General features: G+C 34.2%; 1 protein-coding gene across 5 annotated transcripts in view; it reads left to right on the plus strand.

The window, feature by feature from the left end:
- ZEB1 (zinc finger E-box binding homeobox 1) overlaps window positions 1-16,554 on the plus strand; it is a 182,576-nt gene that overhangs the window by 31,223 nt on the left and 134,799 nt on the right. For 2 of the 5 annotated variants that reach the window (XM_074267056.1, XM_074267058.1), the window contains exon 1: window positions 10,271-16,057. The exons of the other annotated variants lie outside the window; for them this stretch is intronic. The gene's annotated coding sequence lies outside the window, so the exon portion shown is untranslated. Of the gene's footprint in view, window positions 1-10,270; window positions 16,058-16,554 lie in introns of those variants that run through there. 5 annotated transcript variants of the gene reach the window in all.

Consider the following 16,554-nt stretch of genomic DNA (forward strand, 5'->3'; position numbering starts at 1 on the left):
ACTATTTTTAATACTTTTAGTGCTGAATAATTAATACTGGCCTGTTATTTTAGTATAATTGGCCAATTTGCTGCTGCTTTGTAAATTTCTAAGTCCTTAATAGTTTCAGAATCCTGGGGCGGTATTCTTCCATCAGAGCAGATCTCACCCCTTGTAACTCCCTTGTGCACCTATTACCATCAGGATCAAAAATGAATTCTTCTGCTTGGCTTTCCAAGTGCTTCATAGCCTGGCCCCTTTTGGCCTTTGCAGTCTTCTTGTGCCTTACTCCTTCCACATATTCTAAGATCTGGTGACTCTGGTTTCTTGTTGTTCCCTTCTTTGAGGCATTTTTTGCCAGTGTCTCCTGTGCCTAAAATGCTCTCCCTTTTTATGTCTGAGGTTTCCTAGATTCCCCTGGCTTCCTTTCAGCCTTAGTTAAAAATTGAGATATTGGACAGTTGATGATGCATGATTAATATTCAAGAAGGGTTGAAGATTCAAATAGATTTAGAAATTGGCTGTTATATGTGATCTTAAGAGAACTGAGGAGATCTCCCAGAGAGAAAAGAGACTGGGACAGAGCCCTAAGATAGTGGGAGATAGCTAAGGCTTCAGCAAAGGAGACTGAAAAGGGGCAGCTAGGTGGTAGAAGAGCCTTCCCAAAGTGGTCCACAAAGCTGTGGAGGAAGGTGATAATGTCAATTGCCTCAAAATGGTCATGAAGGACTGGACTTAGTAATGAAGAGATCATTGGTAACTTTGGAGAACTGTGGGGATAGAAGCCAGATTGCATGGGATTGAGAAAGGGGTGGAGAGTGAGATATTGAGTACAGCAAGGATAAATGGCTCTTTCCAGACATGTAGGGGTAAAAATGTAAAGGGGAACAAGGATTATGGCTTTAGATGAATGGAAGGGCCAAGTGAGGATTTTGGTAGGGCTGGAATAGTCCTGAGTAGGTTTGTATGTAGGCAGCTTGAAAAGAGCCAAAGAGAAACATCGACTGTGACAAAGAGTATAACTGAAAGGAATCTGAATATGGTGCCCCCCCCAACATGGCCTCAGTATCTGTATAATCCTGGTAATGCCCCATAATCTCTCTGGCTTGGTTCCTCTTTTGACAGGGAAGACAGGGATAGAAAAGCAAGATTAGGGGATAGGCCTAGATAACTTTTAATGTTCCTTCTAACTCTAATGTTAGGAATTATTAGTGGAAAAAGCTCCTGATGTAGGAGCAGATAGAGGGTACAAGTAGAAGGATTAACTTTGACACTTTCCCCCCAAAAAAGGGTAGATCTAGCTTGGGTGGGCAAAGATGAGGTGGAATTTTGATGTGCAAGCATGAAAATGTGACTTTTCTCAATAAAATAGAAGCCAAAACATCTGTAGGAAAGAGGAGAGAGGGAGGCATTTGATATTTGGGGGAAAGAGTGCTTCTTTTTTCTAGACTAAATTTCCCTTAGTTACACCAAATGTTGGCTGTCCCAGGAATTTCTTGACTTTAACTGTTATAGTTAAAAGAGATTTATCTTAGAGGGAACAGAGGATATAATGAGAGTTACACAAAAGTTGTAAGGAGAGTGGTTGTAGATGGCTATTTACTTTAATTTGTGCAACATGGTGTCAGATTAAATCACAGGTTTAATTCCCATGTACATTATCCATTCTCTGTTTTGTTGCTGTTGCATTCCTAACCCCAACCTTAAAGTGCCTTCTCTTGGCCCCAAAGAAAACCAAGGAAGACTTTGAAATGAAACAAATTATATATCACCAGTACTGAGGGGAGAAAACAACTCAAAATGCTTCCTTTGATTATCTTTGAAATACATCTTAAGGAAGGAACCTGATTAATCAATTGTGAATTTCCTCAGAACAAGAGAAAACAAAAGTAGGTTAAAATGAAAATAATAAGTTAACTATAAGAAAGATGATTAAAAACTGAGCAAGCTTCAGTGGAGGTAATACATGGTACTTTTTTATAGATGAGTTACCCAGTGATTAGAATGGGAGAAGATCCAAAATCAGGAGCAAACCTGAATTTTTTAGAACTTCAGAATTAGAAAGTGCCTTAGAGATTAGTTCATCTGGCCCCTACTTGAAAAATTAATTCTCCATACACCAACTGTGACAAACAATCTGTTCTCTGATGGCAAACCTACACACTGTTCTCTGAGTTAGCCAGTTTCTTTTGGAGCATCCCTAATTGTTAGTTGGATTTTCCTTTTAGTGAATGAGATCTGCCTCTAGTAGATTTCACTTATTCTCTTCCATAGTAAAACTGGTTTAAACACTTCATATGTTTCAAAATGGCATTCTTGATTCTCTCTCTTTCTGCAGTTTTCCAAATTAAATATTATTAATATATTCAGTTAGTTCTCTATGACACAACTTTTAGTCTCTGTATAATCCTGGGTGTCTCCTCCACATTTGTTCCTTTATAAAATATGATATCTAGACCTTAGACACAATAAATCAGATATGATCTGATAAGGATTAAGTATAGCTAGACTATTACTACCTCTGTTTTGGGCAATTATACTTAAAGTTATGAAGACCAACAAAATTTACATGGGTGTTTTTGACCACTCACTTATGTTACATGTGTAATTGACAAAACCATAGAGCATTTTTCATATATGTACATGTGTATATATGTCTATAAGGCATTTAAAATCTCTCTATCCTCTCCCCTTCTTTCTTTGTCTCTCTCTCTCTCTCTCTCTCTCTCTCTCTCTCTCTCTCTCTCTCACACACACACACACACACACACACATGTATGTGTTGTATTCTGCCCATGTCTTTTTCCTCTTTGCCATGTGTAGATTCATCTTTAAAATATGTGGAACTTTTACATTTCTCTCTTAGTTCATTTTAACTTTGATTCACTGTTTCAGTTGCACCTGTCAGGATCTTTTGGAGTCACAGCCTAGCCTTGTAGAAGAAATGCTTAAACAGAAATTTTTCTAGACCACCCACTACATGCCAGACACTGTGCTAAACTCTTTACAAATATTATTTCACTTAATCCTTATAACAGTCCTGTGAGATAGGTCATGTTATCTATCTTAAAGTTTTTGAGTGACGTGCCCAGGTTACCAGCTAAGCAAGTATCTGAGGCCAGGTTTAAACTCAAGTCTTCCAGGCTTTTTAGGTGATTTCTTGCTGTACTCTTGCTGTACCCCCTAAATATTTGGGAACTTCCAGTGTAGCCTTAGAGTTGCATGAGATTCAAAGGTTAAATGATATTGTTACAATTAATATGTCAGAGGTGAAGTTTAAACTTGGGTCTTCTAATTCAACTCTAAGATTCTGTACAGTGTCATCAATTTCCCAGAAATTTTGACCAGACTTATTTACATTCTACTTATTTGATATCATATTTTAGGTAACTTGAAATTTAGGACAAAGCAAAGAACTTAGAAGGGAGTAAAAGAAGTCCATTCAATTTTACTTGTTAGGAAAGGCAAATATAAATGAGAGCATATTAGGAACATAGGGATAATATATTTTTTAAAATGTAACTGATGCAAGTCCAGGGTCACTTATATTAGGTTGACCCTAATATAATCACACTTACGTAGTTTTTGAAGATTTTAGTGTATTACATTGTTTTATGGATTGATTACCATTAAAGACAGTGAAATATCATCTTTTTAGATTTCCATAAAATAATTAGGAGAAAACATTGGTGCTTTAGGAATGATGTTTCACTTACCTGAAAAAATCACTTATAGGACAGTACATACCTCTATTATTACTGGAAATGAGGTATTGCATACTTTTATTCAGACTGAAAAAATGTGTCTTATGAATTTCTAGGGAGAAAGTAAGAAAAGTTTAAGTTTTTGTCTTATTTTCCCCAAGTACATCATGTTATCAAATTTCTCAGCAGAAAAAACAAGCATCATTGAGTTTTTGTCATTTAACAGAAATTTTTATTTTTATTTAGAACAGTCCATACTTGAGTCTTAGTGGCTCCATTGAAGATGTGAGTAAAAATCAGTTCCTTCAAATAAGCTTGATTAGTTTCGATAATTGTTTTTATTTTCTAATAAGTATAATCTAATAAAATCTAAGGGGTGAAGTAGAATTCATATATTTCAGTGACATCTTTTTAAAATAGCAACACAACTATATGACTAGTCATATGCTTTTTTAAAATTTTAGTCAAACCTTATTAAAATCAATATATATAGATAAAGATGTATAATATATATATATATATATATATATATATATATATATATATATATACACATTCTCATAGGTTTTTCTTTCGGCTTCTTTGTTTAGATTTTATGAACATTAGCTAGATTATTTAGTCATACATTACAAACAGACTAAAAAAAGCTACATATTTCTTTCTCAGTTGTTAGTTTGGGTCTTTCTTTGACCATTCTTGGACTTTTCTTTTTATCATTGCTTTGCCCTCGTGCTTTCTCTCTTTTAAAGAACTGTACCCTGTTAATTCTTTATACCACGCCTGTCTCTTTGTTTTCTCATTTTTTAAGTGATGGTAATGAAGCAAATAGATGGCTGCAGTCTTGGCCGTTATAGTTTAGAATTGTTGCTGTTGCAAAGGGTCACACATGTTAAATTACCTACTGCCGAGCTGACTATTGTATGAGGCCCTGTTTAAAATGGTCAGGCTATGCTTTGGCACTTCTGCTGTTAATGATTTAAGATCAGATGCCAATAAACCCTTTTTTGAGATCGAACATGAAATGAAAAATATGTAACTTTTTTGCCTTGTTGAGACTAAGCAAAGTAGCCTTTTTCTTCCTCTAAGAAAAAAATACAGATATACAGGGGGTGAGGGATGAGGGTTAGGGGGTGGAGCTGATCAGGAGATAGGGAGAGAGAGGATATTATATCATAGGGAGAGGATAGCTCTCATTAATTAATTTTTTTATTAATTTATTTTAATTTTCACCAGAAACTCATCTTTGATTTTGAATAATAGACATTTAATAGATAAGCGAATTTATGTCAGCTGTTTTGAAAATAAAACCACTATGATAAAGTGGCAATTCTATAAATTTCAGATAGATTTCTAAATGTGCATTTAAATTTTGACATGACAGACTTAATTTTTAAAAGAAAATTTAATGTTTTATTTTTACATGATCCACATTTCTCAATTTAGGTAATATTTCTTTTCCTTCCAGAATTAACCAACACATTGAAGAAGTCTGGTTTCTGTCAGTGTTCCACAACTATAATTTGCCTCATTAGCAAAGGGAAAGAGGAGTTTATATTGCCTTCTTTGGGGTCAGTCTTTGTCATATTTTTGCAGCACTCAGTTTTACTTGTTTTATTGCTCTTAGTATCATTATTGTCATGTATGTTGTTTTCTTTATTGTAGATAATTTCATTTCACATCAGTTCATAGGTCTTCATTGCTTTTCTGTCTTTTTTTAAAACATGGTCATGTTCTGTCCATTACATTCACTTGTTTGCCCTTCATTCTAGAAGAGGGCCATATCAGAGGGGTGATGCTGTGACATGTAAGTGAGAGTATCTGGGCAAGATCCAAAGCCAGCTGGGTTTCAGTGGCCAGATAGAGATGAGGATGACTGGAGAGGGCCCTAGATGCAAGGGGAACCCTTGGCCGTTTTAAGCTAAGGTTTTCAATAAATCTCATTCTGACTGAGGCTGCACCCATTCAGTGATTAAGGCTGGATAGCAGTTGAGGCAAAGAATCTCTTCTTTCACCTCTTCCCAAAAAGCCCTAAAATGAATGAATGAATGAATGAATCAGTCTGGGAAGTAAGGGCTTAAACTAGGTTGATAGCAGTAAGAGAAAAGAGGAAGAGAAAGTTACAAAGAGATATCATTAGCATAGAATCACAAGGACTTGGCAACTGAGTGAATAAGAGAGAGTTTGGGAAGAAGTAACCATGACTCCAAGATTTTGAGTCTGAGGGAAAGAATTTTTGAACGTTCCTTCATTAATCAACTAATTATTGATAAAGGTTTAATATATGTATTAAGTCATTCCCAAAACAATGGGTATCTGTTTTTCTGTTTGTTACTACCAAAAAAAATGCTAGTGTCAATATGTAGGTATATATAAAGTCTTTATTTTTAATCATTTACCTCCTTGGAAAACTCTGTGTGAAGCAGTGGAATCTCTGAGATAAAGGTAAGGACTATAACTTTATAATGAAGTGACTTAATCATTACAAGCCAAATCATTTTTTTTCATTTTGAATTTTGATATATTGAGAGCTATGTGTGTATTTCCTTGCTAAATTAAGATGACCATTTTCATATGAATATCATAATTAGATATATATATGGCTTTATTTAAATGAATGATTTATGTACTTATACAAAGTAAGAAATTAATAAGTGATTTTTATTTACTCATTTTCCATGTAATTGAAATTTAATTCTTTTAGAGCCAAATTTTTTTTGTTTACAATTCTCAATATATTTTATATTTTATCACTCTTCCATCTTTCTTAGAGTATACAGAACATAACTTTGTATTGAATCAGGGTTGTCATTTACTAATCTCAGTTATTGTATTGTACCAAATAATACAGTGAGGGATTATTCAGGTATATAAAAATATGCTATTTGCCAGGCACTGTGTCAAATTCTGGGGAAACAAAGGTGAAAAACAGCCTCTGTTCTCTAGGAATTCACAGTTTAAAAGGTGAGACCAGCATGCAAATCACTAGGTCCATACTATAAGGTTATTCCCTTAACCTCTCTACCTCAGTCTCTTCATCTGTAAAATGAGGGAGGTTAGTGTCTAAGGTTTTTTCCTAGTTCTAAACCTATGGTCCAGTGCTCCATTGTAACATCTTGTGAATTGAGAAAGCAGATAGCCAAGTTTGTAGGGATTGTGTGTGTAAGCTAAGAGTATCTAGGTTTGGAGTGAAAGAGAAACTCCGCAAAGTAAAACACATCTTGGTAGCATTTAGTGTATAATGAAATCAGTTTTGACTGGACAGACTTTTTAAAAAAATTTTTTTCTAGTTATCAGCTATTTTTAATAAATCTAAATTACCAGATAAATGAGCATTGATACATTTTGAACATGTGAACTATTTATATCAGAAAGATATTGGAAGATCCTTAAATCTGTGTTCTTAAGATATCTTGAAAAACAGTGTGACAAAAAGGCCACCAAATTATTTTAATCCGTCATGGGAATAAGATACATATCTAGGTCATTCTAAACCTTAGAACTTGTTTGAAGAAATATATGAATAAAAGTAAATAGTTAACAAATAGGAATTGTAAATAATTTGTCCATTAAATGTAGCAGTCTTCTCATTAATCTTCTCAATAATTCCCTGGAAAACCAAATCAATACATTGGCTTTGGAGTCAGATGACTCTGGTTCAAGTCTTGACTCTCTCACTCAGTACACGGAAAGCCACTTGGGTCATCACCTGTGAAATGAACAGGTAATACTAACTGGCATTTAAAGACCTTATCAACTCTCTATGATTGTAGGATCCTAAGGCTAACATCTAAAAAGACTAAAGCTAAAGTCTATTTTTATGGCAGGGTTAAGGTTATACAGAATCCATAGAATTATACAACAATTTTTGATTCTACAAAGTTGTCATAAATTATCTAATTTTATTATTTGTATGACTATATGCTATAAAATTTATTTCACATTCCATATGTAATTAGTACTGATAAGCTTAGAAATATTGTTAATTGACCATCCATATTTGGTTTTAAATGTACATTACAGTACAATAACATGGAAGGATGTTCAACTTTTGAAGAAGAAAAGGCAAGATAAGATACTTATTACTGACTCCTTTTCTTATTATCGCAGTCACTTTTAATATTGCTGTCTCTATTGGTATATTGTTTACAGATATTGTTTAGCAAGTATGCAAAATAAATGTTGGTATAAGATGTAGGGATGCTGTGAGCAGTGGACACCAAAATCACTGTTATTTCTTCTTTAAGTTCTGACTCTAAAAAGGATTTCTCTTCTACTCTAGTTGGGATACTCTTGTTTCCACTCCTATATTCACAATCAGGAATTCAAGTTTTAGGAGAAAAAGTATTTTTGCAGGGTCTAATTATTGGGGATACCAAGTGAGAAATTCTAGTGGAACTCACCAACTTAGTTGGCAAAAATTATTATTATATTTGTCTCTTGCTAGTGTTACTTTAGCCTCAAAGACAATCCAAGATTAGTAGTTAGCTGTTTAATGTTCTAGATTTTAATATAAGTGTAGTAGGTGTATAAAAACTTAATAGTACATAAATGTAGAAGAGAATCAAAACTTTGAACTAAAACTTGAATAATTGTTTCATACTTGAGGGAGCTTAGAGTTAGGTAAATGAATTATAAATAAATATTTATAACTCTCACAAACTCATATTCCTAGATAGAATTGTGATTCCTCTTATGCCTGGGAACATTTCTTAAAATTCTTAACTTGCTAATGCTAGTAATACAAGAAAAATAGTAAGCTAGATTTAGTTACTAATGGCTAAGGTACTTAAGTTTCATTCATTCTTTAAAGCAGAGATAGTTCTCAGTAACAAATTATCATATGGCAAAGAAAAATAATCTCTACAGACAGTGGGGATGATGATGGGCATTTATACTATACTTGGCATGATGAGAATTTGTACTATTTATACTATACTTGCAATGTTTTTGACCTTTGAAATTACCTAACTTTTAACTTCACCCAACAGTATGTCAGTATATATGTGATTATTGTGAGATGAGGATGCTCCTGAGTAGTATAGATTGCAATCTAGCCAAACATTCTCATCTGGTATAATTCGTGTTCATGTGCCCCTCTCTGTGGATGCTAGTACAATATTTCATGTTGTCTGCTTTTTGTCCTCCCAGTCTTGCTGAGGTTATACATCTCTTGTATAATGATGTCTTTTATTCTACTTTCTACACATAGATCATCATTGAAAATGGATTGCAGCCTTATTATGCCTCCTTTCCCTCACTTTTCTATCACATCTTTTGCCTTTGAGTTCTTTAGATATTGTGGTGTATTAATATTAACAGCCATAAAGCATTTTATTCTAGGAAGATCTCATCCTAATTCCTATGTAATAAACTAGAAAATAGTCTGATATTCAAAGCCTCTAGAGGTTCATAGATAACACTTTATATAATGTTTAATAAATACTTACTGACTGACTGAAGGTAAGAAATATTTTCCCCTAGGACTAATTTCATGATAAACATTGGAAGCTAGGTATGGAGTTCTGTATGTACGATATCATTCTGTATTTGCACTGATAATCTCTGAATTTGGATAAGGCCTCATAGAATACAGTGTGCCTTAGTTTCACAGTCGATTAATTGGCTATCAAAATTCTTAACCTTATGTTATTATCAGAATAAAATGTAATAAATGTACAAACCTCCAAATGAATAGAATTTGTTACTTTCCTGGATGTATAGGTTGAGGTAAGGTTAGGAGGAGTAATGGTGTCATAAAGGAAAATACTTCTTTAGAGAACCAGAGGAGATTTGTTTCCATCAGTCAGTGCATTTATAGTTTCTAGTTGTTTGAGGGGCTCAGCCTACATTATATCTTTATATATTTTCTATAGTTTAAAAATTTTGATGAGAATTACTAACCCATCAAATAACATTTTATAAACTAGTTTGAGTAGTACTAATGAAATGTGAAATGGTCATCATGAAGCTTTGACAAAAGACAAATAAATCCAACAATATTTTACTTTATCTCTTTGGCAGCCCAGGTTTGTCTTCAATTTAACCCAACGGCTCTCTTGTGGTAGCCCTCTTGGAGATGGAATTACAACCACAATGCCATGTGAAGGGAGGCCTTCCACAGGCTAATCAACAAAGGACCTCTACAGATAATTTGTATTAGTCTCAGGCGACTGTATTCTTTTTTTTTTATTATTCATTTTTCCAAATTATCCCCTCCCTCTCTCTACTCCCTCCCCCCGATGGCAGGTAATCCCATACATTTTACATGTGTTACAATATAACCTAGATACAATATATGTGTGTAAATACCATTTTCTTGTTGCACATTAATTATTAGCTTCCGAAGGTATAAGTAACCTGGGTAGATAGACAGTAGTGCTAACAATTTACATTCACTTCCCAGTGTTCCTTCTCTGGGTGCAGTTATTTCTGTCCATCATTGATCAACTGGAAGTGAGTTGGATCTTCTTTATGTTGAAGATTTCCACTTCCATCAGAATACATCCTCATACAGTATTGTTGTTGAAGTGTACAGTGATCTTCTGGTTCTGCTCATTTCACTCAGCATCAGTTGATGTAAGTCTCTCCAAGCCTCTCTGTATTCCTCCTGCTGGTCATTTCTTACAGAGCAATAATATTCCATAACCTTCATATACCACAATTTACCCAACCATTCTCCAATTGATGGACATCCATTAAACTTCCAGTTTCTAGCTACAACAAAAAGAGCTGCCACAAACATTTTGGCACACACAGGTCCCTTTCCGCTCTTTAGTATTTCTTTGGGATATAATCCTAATAACAGCACTGCTGGGTCAAAGGGTATGCACATTTTGATAACTTTTTGGGCATAATTCCAGATTGCTCTCCAGAATGGTTGGATTCTTTCACAACTCCACCAACAATGCATCAGTGTCCCAGTTTTCCCACATCCCCTCCAACATTCATCATTATTTGTTCCTGTCATCTTAGCCAATCTGACAGGTGTGTAGTGGTAGCTCAGAGTTGCGACTGTATTCTTAATGACTCAAAACATGATTTTAAAATAAGGAATTCTTTTTTTGCAGATAAAGTTTTGAATTGTTTTTCCTTTATATTCAGAATTAATTTCAATAGAATAAATTATTTCATATATAATGCACATCAGGGATATTTGGCAGGTTTCCTAAAACAACTTATATTTATTTCAAGTATTCTATCCAATAAGTCAATTAAGTACCAACTATGTTTAAGATAAATGGGATAAAGAATATAAAGTAGCACGGTTATGTTGTCAAGGCGCTAACAATCTTAAGTCAGAGATAAGAAAAACATAAGTACAAAATACAGAAAAATAAAGGGAAGTGGGAGGGGGAAGATCCAGATCAGACTATTTTTAGGTGGGAGAGAGATTACCTTCAGTTGCAAAAATCTGGGATCCTTCATGGAGGAGGTGGTATCTGAGCCAGAGCTCAAAGAAAAAGAAAGATTTTATCAGACATAGCTCTAGTGAGGAGTATATTCAGGCTACATTCTCTCCTCTTCTCTTCCCTTCTTCCCTTCCTTCCATCTTTATTCCCTCTCTTCTCTGTCTCTGCCTCTTTGTCTGTCTGTCTCTCTTCCCTCTTACTTTTTTTGTAAGTCAAATAAAATAAAGTCTCATGTTGCCCTAGTGCAAAAATGTATATCTCATTCTTATCTAGACTGTCACTTTTCTGTTAGGAAAAGTGCTTAGTGTCATCTTTTGTTCCCTGGAATTGTGATTTTTCGTTGCCTCAATAAAGAATTCTAAAGCCTTTCAACATTGTTTTTGTTCATTAATATTTCCATTGTATGAATTATGCCCCTAGTTCTGCTCACTTTACTTTCCATGAATTCATAGAAATCTTTAGCTTCCTCTGTAAATGTCCATTTTGTCCTTGTTAGCTCTAAGATATTCCATTCCCTTTACCCAGCATAATTTATTCAGTCTTTCCCCAGTTGAAGGATATCTGTCCCCTTAGTTCCAAGAGTTTTTTTTTCCTAAAATTGAATATTATTGCTCTGTAAGAAATAATCAACAGGATAATTTCAGAGATGTCTGGAGAGACTTACATAAACTGATGCTAAGTGAAATGAGCAGAATAAGATCATTGTACACGGCAACAATAAGATTATACAATGATCAATTCTGAAGGACATGGCTCTCTTCAACAATAAGATGATTGATACCAGTTCCAATGATCTTGTGATAGAGCCATCTATATCCAGAGAAGGGATTGTGGGAACTGAGTATAGATCACAACAGAACATTTTCACTCTTGTCATTGAACTTTTATTTTCTTTCTCATTTTTTCCTTTTTGATTTGATTCTTCTTTGCAGCAAGATAATTGTTTAAATATATATGCCTATATTATATAGATATATATATATGTATTTTTTTACCATGAATTAACATATATTAGATAACTTGCCATCTAGGAGAGGAGGGGATAAGGGGAAGGGAGCTTCAATAAAATAAAAATTTACTTGTTATTCTTTACTAGATATAACTTGTGAATTTTGACCTGAAGAAGCTAGACCATGGCTAATTTTATCTTTAGAACTTAGAAAAATCCCAATTTGACCTTTCTTTTTGGAATTCCTACTAATACTTATTCATGATATTCTTTTTTTCTGTGAACTCATGTTATGAGCTTAAGTGTAAATTTTGTTGCAGTCAAGGAAAGACTCTGTAGTAGCTCAAACTCTAGTTGTAATACTTCTCCTTTGTATTTACTTCTGTGTTTAGGATAAACCCTCCTTCAGAAGGGGGACTGTTTCCTTTTTATTCATGTGTCTCCAGTGCTTAGCACAATGCCTGCCACCCAGTAAAAGTTATTTTATCCCAAATATGACTAGTCAGTGGCTGACTTCCATGCCTGAAATCTCCTCTTTCCACATCTCTGCCTCTCCTTCCTTAACTCCCTTCTCAACTCCCTCCTCAACTCAGATTCCATCTTCCTTTTGTGGTCTGTCCTATCACCCTGTTAGGCCCTGGAGTCTTCTTCTTTCTGAGCTTCCCTCTACTTTGTGTCTGTCTTACATCTACAGTTATTTACACATTGTATTCCTCATTAGAATGTGAACCTCCCTAAAGATAAGGACAGTGATCTTGTCTTTGTATCCCTCACTTTTGGAATATTGCGTGGCATGTAATGAATACTTAACAAATGTTTGTTGGCCTGAGTTGGAGTATTCTGGTAATAAGTTAGAATCATCTGTAAAGAACTGAGTAAAATGAAATACCAGAAAGTATAAAGTAACTTATTTATGGTGTTCGATCCTGTTATGACAAAGTTTAGGGGGGTAGCCTTTTCTTTACATATTTCTTGAACTGACATTGTTAATCTGTAAGCATTAAAGATGAAATACTAATAACTAAGTTATATTGAATTACCAATCGAAAAGAAGTACTAGAATTCTGTAAAGAAATTATTTAATTTAACAAGCACATAGTAAACACCTGTTGTGTCCATGGTATACAATAGGTCCTAGAGATATAAAGATAAAAGTAAACAGCATGTGCCTTTGGGAAGTTTATAAGGAAAAACAACACATGGACATATAAGTAAATATAAAAGAATTTCAGGGAGGGGGAGCACTTATCTCCAAGAGAATCATTGAACTGGGCCTTGAAAAGAACTAAAGGATCCATAAAACAGAGAGTGGGAGAACAATTCAAGCAGAGAGAATGACAATCTTACTCACATCTCCATCTTTCTTCTTCTAACATTCCTAATGACCACTGTCAGTGGTTTTTACTGGCGGCTAGGACTTCCATGTTTGAAAATAAGCAGAGAATAGATGAACATGGCTACTTCTTAACTGTATCTACAAGAGTCCACTATTGGGTTCTTCCTCAAAGAATGACTGTTGAATACAGTCACAAAAGCCCTATTCTAAAGAATTTGTTGTCATCAGTTAGGACTAGCAAACCATCCTGGGGAGTACAAAAGAGTTTTGTAGATCAGAATTCTTTATAATACCCTTTGTTTAGTAGAATTTGATCCATATTCTTTGCCCCATGGCTTAGTTGACTTGATTATCTTTCTTCTGTATTAAGAACCAAGTTTTGATGATTAGGACATTTATTAAGATAAATACAGTTCAGAAAGGTAGCATTGCCTCTACTTTAATTTCCTAACTTAAATTACCCAAGAAATTTCTCTTTGGATCTCTTCTAGCTTGTGAAAATCCAGGTGATTTCATCCTTGCCCTGTATTTAATGGCATTTTCTTTAAGGTTCTCATCAGGCCGAACAAAAGAAGAAAATAACTATACGTGCTATGATTGATTCAAAATTGCTTCTTAAAGAAGAACATACTCCAATAAACCCCATATCTGTGTCTGCTCAAAATGGTGAAAAGAACTGGGATTCGTATCTTTGTTAGTGTGAGGAAGTCATTTCTACCCAGACTTGAGTTTCTTGATGTACACACTGAGACAGTTGCTGTAGATGACCTTTCTTATTAGGCTGCTCCTAGATCTAAATTCTTTTTTCTGGTAACACATAAGCAGAAGGTTGTGGTAAAAGTATGATGAACCCAGGAGCCAACAAAATGGGCAGCATTGGGCAATAGAAAGGATTCTGAATTTAGGATCACAAGATCTGGGTTCAGAATCCAGCTCTGCTAATTTCTGCCTATGAAACCTTGAGCAAGTCATTTACCTTTCTGGGTCTTAGGTTCCTCTTCTGTAAAATAAAAAGGTTGGGCTCCCATAACCACTAAGATTCCTTCTAGTTCTTCAACTTTATCAGTGTATGGCTATGTGTAAACTTAGAAAAGTCTTAAATTCATCATCTAAAAATGAGTTTGGTAAAATAACCTCTGAGATTCACTTCAGTTCATAAAACCAAAGTTACATGATATGATTGGTTGTGTTTTTTGTTTTAAATTGGTCTTTATGTATTTTGGACACTATTAGATTATAAACTGTATTTTCATTTGTTCTTTTCAATGTTCCTTAAATATTCTAGTTAGAATTTTTAATGAAAATTATTTATCTATTCTTGGACTGCCTTGCTTCAGTGGAGCAAGATCCAGACAAGAAAAGTGGATTCTCTGCTTTATGAAATATCTCTGATTTTCTCTCATTTGTTGCCTATCTTCACCTCACCTGTTTCCAATGGTGCTACATCAGTTAAGGGGGAAATTGGGACTAGGCATGGAATGGGTAGATAAGTAAGTATATCTGAATGTCTCTTTTTTTCACAAGTCTAGATAATTTTGCAATCTGTGCTTTCGCTCTGCTATATCAGCAATTATGCAGTTTCTAAATATGAATATAGAGCTACTGTACTTCACACATGGGACCAACTTTGTCAATGGTAAGGATAGTCCATGGGTAGATGCCTGTAACATGTGAGGTGCAATTGGTCCACTGATACTGACTGTTGTCATTTTTATTCTGTTTCATGAAACTGGGTATATGATGAGAATGGAAAATGACAAAGTCCATAGTGGCTGTGCTTTGAAGTAAGCTACTACTGTACTAAAGGCAAGCTGAATTATATTAGGGATCTGTAATATAAAACTGGAAACCATACTAAAGCAGTAGGATTATTGTGGAAAGTAGAACAGGAGATGAAATACTTTGCTTCTCCATCTTACTCAGGAGTTACGGGTAGACAAAATGAGTCACTGTAAGAAGTGTACTGATAGTTAAGACCAAACTGATAATGATGATAATAATACACCCCATGTTTTTGGCATTGAAAATCCATCAAAATATTCATTAGAGTTTTTGTACAATATGTTTGACAACCATCAATAATAACAGTTTAAATAGTTGGTAAAGTGAGGGTAGTAGTCCTCTCTAAAGAATGCTGTAGAATCTCTTTGACATTTAGCCCCACATTAAAAAGTATTTATGTTTGATTATATTTTACAATATTTTTAAATAGAATGTGTTTAATTTGTAAATGCCAGTAAATATGCCATCTTTGTTTTACATAACTGTAGGTTGTAGAGTACTGAGGGAAACAGCTTTGTCAATGATTTATTCAAACTCTATCCTCAAAAAAAATGTACTGAGGCTATTTTTATTACCCATTTGTTTATTTTCAGTTTCTATCTTCTAATTCTTGAGCCTAAAAGGAAGAAAAACTAGTGAGAAGATCTTTTGCTTTCAGTTTCCATTAGTACAGATTCTTCTCTCATGAACATTTGGTGGGTCTGGGAGCATCTTAATAAAGTCTGGGTAATTTAGTTTTCAGTTTAAATTCTCAACTGGCAATTGGCCGAAAGGACACGTGTCTGAAGATTTGAGCAACCAAATGCCATTTTTGTGATTGGCTACTATCTGCTTGACATAGGCGGGCCCTATCAAGAAAGTCTAAAGGAATGGCTAGTCATCGAAGAGAAATCAAAGGGTAAGAAATTTTTATTTTAACTATGTTTATGTAATAACTATTTTCAAATAGGAATATTACTGATGTATCTTAATACTTGCTTATTTAATGATTAAAACATGAGTAATAACACATCACTGCTTTTATGGAATGAGAATGTATTATGTTGGTAATTGCAATATAACATATTTAACATATTTTAATGTATCAGCTATACTTGAGTCATGGATTCAGGTAATATGTGAGATAAACATATCATCAATTTTAAATCTTTATTTTTGCCTTTTAGTAAAAGATCAGTTTTTATTAGGACTAGGTTGTGCTATAGTAATCTTGACAGACTGGTCTAGTTCTGTTTTAAGCACAATAAGTATTCCTTATTACTGAATAAAAATGACTTTTGCTTGCTATCATGAAGCTTCCTTTTTTTAAATTTCTATTACAAATAGTCATTCCTAATTAGTGGGGGGAATTGTTTTTGGATATAATAAAATTATATCCATGAATATTAGTAAGCC

This window comes from Sminthopsis crassicaudata, chromosome 5, assembly GCF_048593235.1.
Source record: "Sminthopsis crassicaudata isolate SCR6 chromosome 5, ASM4859323v1, whole genome shotgun sequence".
NCBI lineage: Eukaryota > Metazoa > Chordata > Mammalia > Dasyuromorphia > Dasyuridae > Sminthopsis > Sminthopsis crassicaudata.